This window comes from Ursus arctos, unplaced genomic scaffold, assembly GCF_023065955.2.
Source record: "Ursus arctos isolate Adak ecotype North America unplaced genomic scaffold, UrsArc2.0 scaffold_36, whole genome shotgun sequence".
NCBI classification, from domain to species: Eukaryota; Metazoa; Chordata; class Mammalia; order Carnivora; family Ursidae; genus Ursus; species Ursus arctos.
In genome coordinates, this window is record NW_026623050.1 from 8,504,040 (window position 1) to 8,511,868 (window position 7,829).

Below are 7,829 nucleotides of genomic sequence, written 5' to 3' on the forward strand. Positions count from 1 at the left end.
GTCCAGTTTTCCCAACACCATTTATTGAAGATACTGGCCTTTCCTCATTATATATTCTTGGTTCCATGTAGTAATAGACTATATATGCATGGGTTTATTTCTGGGCTCTTTATCCTCATGTGTCTTTTTATGCCAATACCATACTGTTTTGATTACTATAACTTTCCAATACAGTTTGAAACTAGGGAGTGTGATGCCTCCAACTTTGTTCTTCTTTATCAAGATTGCTTTGGCTAGTCAGTGCCTTTTGTGGTTCCATATACATTTTGGAATTGTTTCTTCTTTATCTGTGAAAAATACCATTGGAATTTTGATAGGGATGGCATTGAATCTATAGATTGCTTTGGGCAGTATGGACATTTTGACAATATTAATTCTTCCAATCCATGAACACAATATCTTTCCATTTATTTGTGTCTTCTTCAATATCTTTTATTAATGTCTTGTAGTTTTCAATGTAGTTTTCAATTTCAAGTCTTTCACCTCCTTGGTTAAATTTATTCCTAGGCATTTTATTCCTTTTGATGTAACTGTAAATGGGATTGCTTTCTTAATTTCTCTGATAGTTCATTATTAATGTATAGAAATGCAACAGATTTTTGCAAATTGATTTTATATCCTGCAACATCACTGAATTCTTTTAAGTTTCGTTTGTGGAATCTTTAGGGTTTTCTTTTCCTTCTTTCTTTCTTTCTTTCTTTCTTTCTTTCTTTCTTTCTTTCTTTCTTTCTTTTTTTTTTTTTTTTTGATTTTATTCCTTTATTTGACAGAAAGTGAGAGAAGAGAAAGCACAGGCAGCATGAGAGGGAGAAGCAGGCTGCCCACTGAGCAGGGATCCCGGTATGGGGCTCAATCCCAGGACCCCGTGATCATGACCTAAGCTGAAGGCAGATGCTTAACTGACTGAGCCACCCAGGCACCCCTCTTTATGGTTTTCTATATATAATATGTCATCTGCAAGTAGTGACAGGTTTACTTCTTCCTTTCCAATTTGGATGCCTTTTATTTCTTTTTCTTGCCTAATTGCTACGGCTAAGACTTCCAAAACTATGTTGAGTGAAAGTGACAACAGTGGGCATCCTTTCCCTTTTCCCTAACTTAGAGAAAAAGTTTTTAGCTTTTTATTATTGAATATGATGTTACCTGTGGGCTTGTCATTTATGCTCTTTATTATGTTGAGGTACATTCCTTCTATACCCACTTTGTCGAGAGTTTTTATCATAAATCAATGTTGAATTTCATCAGATGCTTTTCCTACATCAATTGAGATGGTCATATGATTTTAATCATTGATTGATTTGCAGATGTTGAACCATCATTGCATCCCTAGAATAAATCCCATTTGATCATGGGGTATGATCCTTTTAAAATATTGTTAAATTTGGTTTGCTAATATTTTGTTGAGGGTTTTTGAGTGTATATTCAACAGGGATATTGGCTTATAATTTGGCATCCTTGCCTGGTTTTGGTATTAGAATAATGCTAGCTTAGTAAAATGAGTTTGGGATTGTTCCCTCTTCTATTTTTTGGAAGAGTTTGAGAAGAATTGGTATTAATTCTTTGAACGTTTGGTAGAATTTACCAGTGAAGCTGTTGGGTCCTGATCTTTTGTTTGTTGGAAGGTTTTGTTTATTGGAAGGTTTGTTTTTAAGTTTTATTTATTTAGGTAATCTCTACATCCAATGTGGGGCTCAAACTCACCACCCCAAGATCAAGAGTCACATACTCCTCCAACTGAGTCAGCCAGGCACCCCTGGAAGGTTTTTTATTTATACATTTAATCTCCTTACTAGTAATTATTCTGTTCAGATTTTCTATTTCTTCATGATTCAGTCTTAGTAGTTTGTATGTTTCTAGGAATTTATCTTATCTTCAAGGTTGTCAAATTTGTTGGCATGTAATTGTTCATAGTAGTCTCTTTTTTAAAGATTTTATTTATTTATTTAAGAGTGGGGGATGGGGAGTGCAAGAGAGAGCAAGCACGAGGGTTGGTGAAGGATAGAGGGGGAAGCAGGCTCCCCACTGAGCAGGAAGCCTGATGTGGGGCTTGATCCCAGGACCCTGAGATCATGACCTGCATCACCCAGGCACCCCTGTTCATAGTAGTCTCTTACAATCCTTTCTATTTCTGTGTTACTGGTTGTAATGTCTCTTTTCTCATATCTGATTTTGTTTGACTCCTCTCTTCATCTTGGTGAGTCTGGCTAAAGGTTTGTTAGTTTTTCATTTTTTTTAAAGTTTTTATTTTATTTTTTTTAAAGGTTTTATTTATTTATTTGACAGAGAGAGACAGCCAGTGAGAGAGGGAACACAAGCAGGGGGAGTGGGAGAGGAAGAAGCAGGCTCCCAGTGGAAGAGCCTGATGTGGGGCTTGATCCCAGGACCCCGGGATCATGCCCTGAGCCAAAGGCACACTTAACGACTGAGCCACCCCGGCGCCCCTAAGTTTTTATTTTTAAGTGATCTCTATACTCAGTATGAGGCTCGAACTCACAACCCCAAGATCAAGTGTTGCACACTCCACCTACTGAGCCAGCCAGGCACCTTAAGGTTTGTCAGCTTTGTTTATCTTTTCAAAGAACCAGCTCTTAGTTTCATTGATCTTCTCTATTGTCTTTTTAGTCTCTATTTTATTTATTTATTTTCTGATCTTTGTTATTGCCTTCCTTTTACTAACTTTGGGCTTTGTCCTTTTTTTCCCTAGTTCTTTGAGGTAGGAGGTTACATTATTTATTTGAGATTTTCCTTGTTTCTTGCAATAGGCATTTATTTCTATGAACTTCCCTCTTATGACTGCTTTGCAGCAGCCCATAAATTTTGGTATGTTGTGTTTCCATTTTCACTTGTCTCGTGGTATTTTTTTTCCTCCTTTGATTTCTTTCTTTGACTCACTGGTTGTTCAGTAGCATGTTGTTTAATCTCCACGCACTTGTGAGTTTTCCAGTTTTCTTCTTTTTTTGATTTTTAGTTTCAGAATGTTGTGGTTGGAAACATTGCTTGATATCCTCTTAAATTTATTAAGACTTGTTTTGCAGCCTAAGATAAACTAATATAATATATGTCAGTCTTACCTCAATTAAAAATTTTTAAGATAATAAATAATAGAGACATAAAAGGATCAGAAATCCTTGAAGAAATGACTGATATCACATTTGGAGCAGGAAATGTTCAAAATGAACCTGGAACGTCCTGTCATATCAGAAATAAAGGAAGCTATCAAAGACTACTGGAGCTGAGTCAGAATTCAGTGAGGTTCCCACTGGTCAAAGTTGGGATGATTTGGCTATCAATAATAGTAAGTACAATAGGCTGAAGCAAATCAAATATGCTTAAATCCATGAATTTATAATAATATTAAAAACAACTCATTTTTTAAAAAAGATTATTTATTTATTTATTTATTTATTTATTTATTTATTTATTTGACAGAGATGAGACAGCCAGTGAGAGAGGGAACACAAGCAGGGGGAGTGGGAGAGGAAGAAGTAGGCTCATAGCGGAGGAGCCTGATGTGGGGCTCGATCCCACAACGCCGTGACCATGCCCTGAGCTGAAGGCAGACACTTAACGACTGAGCTACCCAGGCGCCCCAAAAAACAACAACTCATTAACCACCATTGGGAAGTGCCAGGGAACGAACTTATTTTAAAAACTGGTAATTGAAACAATCAAGCATCTGTCCTGCCTTTGCAATGTAAACTATACCTCAGAATAATCAAATAGTTGATGAGGAAAAATTGCTCTGTATAGAAGTATTTCAACTCATAAATGAAAAACAATAGGGGCACCTGGCTGGCTCAGTCAGTAGAGCATGTGTCTCTTGATCTCAGGGTTATGAGTTCAAGCCCCATGTGGGATGTAAAGATTACTTAAAAATAAAATCTTTAAAAAAACAAAAGAAATGAAGAATGATAAAATCAGAGCATCATCACTTTGTGATCCTGTAAAATTGTGACTGTAACTATGCCATTTCTGGCATAGAACTTCTAAAACCCTTGGAATTTTCTAAGTGATGAGACTGTTAAAGGTGTCATTTGTTTTGGTAATGAGGTGACTTTTTCACCCCACCTAGGGCCTAGGGATGGGGGCTGGTTTCCAAGAGAACCAACTATGTGAACAGAGGGTTGGAACTTTCTCACCTCCCTGAATTCTGGGAAGGAAGGGAAGCTGGTTGAATCAATTGCCAATAGTCAATTATTTAAACAATCATGCCTTTGTAATGAAGCCTTCATAAAACCCCAAAAGGAAGGAAGGAAGGAAGGAAGGAAGGAAGGAAGGAAGGAAGGAAGGAAGGAAGGAAAAGAAAGAAAGAAAGAAGAAAGAAAGAAAGAAAGAAAGAAAGAAAGAAAGAAAGAAAGAAAGAAAAAAGAAAGAAAGAAAGAAAAGAAAGCAAACTAAGAGAATAGATCTTTCTTCCCCAGACTAGGGAACAAGGACACTTCCATGTGCCACCATGCTGGGTCCTGAACTTCATGAGGATGGAAACTCCTTTGGAACTTCACCCTGTGTATGTCTTCATCTGGCTGTTGATTTGTATCCTTTAATATTCTCTGTAATAAATTAATAATCTAGTAAATAAATAAGTTTCCTGAATTCTGTGAGCTTTTCTAGCAAATTAGTTGAACCCATGAAGGGGCTCATGGGAACTTCTGGTATATTACACCCAGTTATGTCAGAAGTACAGGTAACATCCTAGATTTTTTGACTGGCATCTGAAGGCCACTCTAAGATTTTAACTGAATACGGGAGGGGTTTGTGGGAACCTCCAATCTGTAGCCAGTGGGTCTTAAGCACAGGTAACAACCTGAGTTTGTTATTGGCATTGGAAGTGGAGGGCAGTCCAATGGGACTGAGCCCTTAACCTTTGGAATCTGATGCTATCTCTGAGTAGATAGTATCAGAATTGAATTGAATTGTAGGACACCCAGCTAGTGTCAGAGAATTGCTTGGTGGTGTGGGGAGCCACCGCCATCCCTCCACATACCTTCAAAGCCCTAATGAATTGATGACCCAATAAGCTCAGAGGATAATCATTAGTGGTTGCAAATAGCACACACACACACACACACACACACACACACACACAAGACAGGCACTTATTGATTTGATCAAGATTCTGGATTGAATTACCAATTACAGAAAATACAGAAGATAGAAAAATACTTGAATATCACCACAGGGATCAATTTGCAAAATCTAGTCTGTGTGAAATCTACAGGAAAATGACCTGTTTTTGTTGTTGTTGTTTTTTTAATAAATTAATGCCAGGGAGAGAAAGAGAGGAACAAGGAAGCTACTGAATAAAAGAGTAAAAGACATATCAACCCAATTTATTTGGATCCTGATTTAAACAGATTGTTTAAAAAAAAACAGCTTTATGAGGCAATTAGGGAAATTTGAACTCTGAATATTTATGGTATTAAGGAATTAATATTCTTGATTTTGATAATAGTAGTATGGCTATGTTAAAAAGGGGTCCTTATTTTTTAAAAACCCATATTGAAATATTTATGAGCATATACAGTTTTGAAAATACAGAATATTGTTGTGCCAACCTCTCCAACCTGAAAATAGAAATATATTAACACAGCAATACTTTTTTTCCAGCTTTATTGAGATATCGTTCATATTTAACTGCATAAGTTGAAGGTATACAACATGATTATTTCTTACATGTATATATTGTGAAGTGATTACCACAATAAGATTGGTTAATATATCCATCACCTCATATAATTACTATTTTTGTTGTGGTGTAAGAACACTTAAGATTTATTCTCCTAAAATCAATCTTTCTTTCTTTCTTTCTTTCTTTCTTTCTTTCTTTCTTTCTTTCTTTCTTTCTTTCTTTCTTTCTTTCTTTCCCTTTCTAAGTAATCTCCACACCCAGCATGGGGCTGGAACTCACAACCCTGAGATCAAGAGTCACTTGCTCTACCGACTGAACCAGCCAGGTGCCCCTCTTAGCAACTTTCAAGTATACAATACAGTATTGTTAACTAGTCACTATACTGTACGTTAGATCCCTAGAACTTACATCTGGAAGTTTGTATCCCTTGACCAACATACTCTCATTTTCTCCACCCCAGCCCTGTAATCCCCAATCTAGTCTGTTTTTATGAATTTTGTTTTTTAAGATTCCATCATACAGGTGTTATCTTTCTCTGTCTGAACTTATTTCACTTAGTATAATGCCATCCATGTTGTCACAAATGGTAGGATTTTCTTTCTTCTAATGTCCAATACTCCATTATACACACACACACACCACATTTTTTTAATCCATATTTTGATGGACAGATTGTTTCCATGTCTTGGCTAATTGTGAGTAATGCTGCAACAAACATGGGAATGAAGATATATTTTCGAGATAGTGATTTCATTTCCTTTGGATACATACCTAGAAGTGGGATTGCTGGATCATAAGGTAATTCTATATTTAATTTTTTGGAGAACCTCCATACTGTTTTCCCTAGAAGTGATTCTTTTCACTGCAAGGCACAGTGAGTAGAGAAGCCATTCATAAGACTAGGGTTCTGGGTGAATCTGAGTACTAAACCGACTGTCCTAACACTCTAAGGGAAGAATACCTCCAAATGAGAGAGGAGAGACTGCAAAGGTAAACTGCTATGGGAGCATGCCTGACACACATTAAAGGCACCACCATGAATCAAGTACTATCATTGGAATACTAAAATAACCTTCTGAACTGGTTTCTCTTGGGCCTTCATCCTTCCCCATTCCTCAACTTAGTCTCAAAATGGCAGCCAGAGCAATCCTTTAAAGATATAAATCACATAATTCTACTTTCTCCTTAAAACTTTCCAATAGTTTTCATACATATATGTATATATATAAGATTTTATTTATTTGCCAGAGAGAGAGAGAGAGAGAGAAAGCGAGAGCGCGCGCACAAGCAGGGGGAGCAGCAGGCGGAGGGAGAAGCAGGCTCCCTGCTGAGCAAGGAGCCCAATGCATGACTGGATCACCGAACCCGGGATCATGACGTGAGCTGAAGGCAGCCGCTCAACCGACAGAGCCACCCAGGCATCCCGACAGTTTATATAGTTATTGTCTCTTTTCCCTTCCCTGTAGATTCTCATTTCCATGAAGACTTGGGCTGTGTCCTTGTCAACAACCTTAAAACAGCACTTGACTCTTGGTGGGTGCTCAAGTTACTTCTTGGATGAACTAATGAACCATTTGTGACTGACAGCATTCTCTCCACGACCACAAACACTGCTAGAGTGGCCCTGAAGTTCCATCACAATCGAGAGAAGCTTGGAGCACTCTAAATTTCTCCACACTCCAAGTGCCTCTTCAAAGAGACACTGCTCTTTTCTGGTAACTGCAGAAACATCGGTGTTCCTCATTTCATTTCAGCCCCCAAAATTTAAGCACAAGAACTGACAACTCAGGCCAACGCAGCGAATACACGTATTTAGCAAATTCCGTTGTAAACTTCGCGTTAACCGAAACTTAAACTTATTTACTTGACTCTCTATAGCACCCTCCGAGAACAAAAGCTAGATCCTGGTAGGTGGGACCTGGCAGTACCCGGAGAGGACTGGCGCGCTCTCGGCCGCAGGGCTCATCATTGGCTGAGGCACCTCAGGCACCGCCCCATGGAACGGAGGCGCTTATGGGCGGGGCCGTGCCGGGAGGTGCGTGGGCGGGGCGGGGCGGGGCGAGGCGGGGCGGAGCGAGGCGGGCCCGTCAGGCGGGGCCGGGCCACACGAACTCCCGCCCATCGGACTCAGGATTGGCTGAGGCACAGCAGGCACCACCCACGCCGGCCCACGGCGCGCGCATGGGCGGGGCCGTCCCGT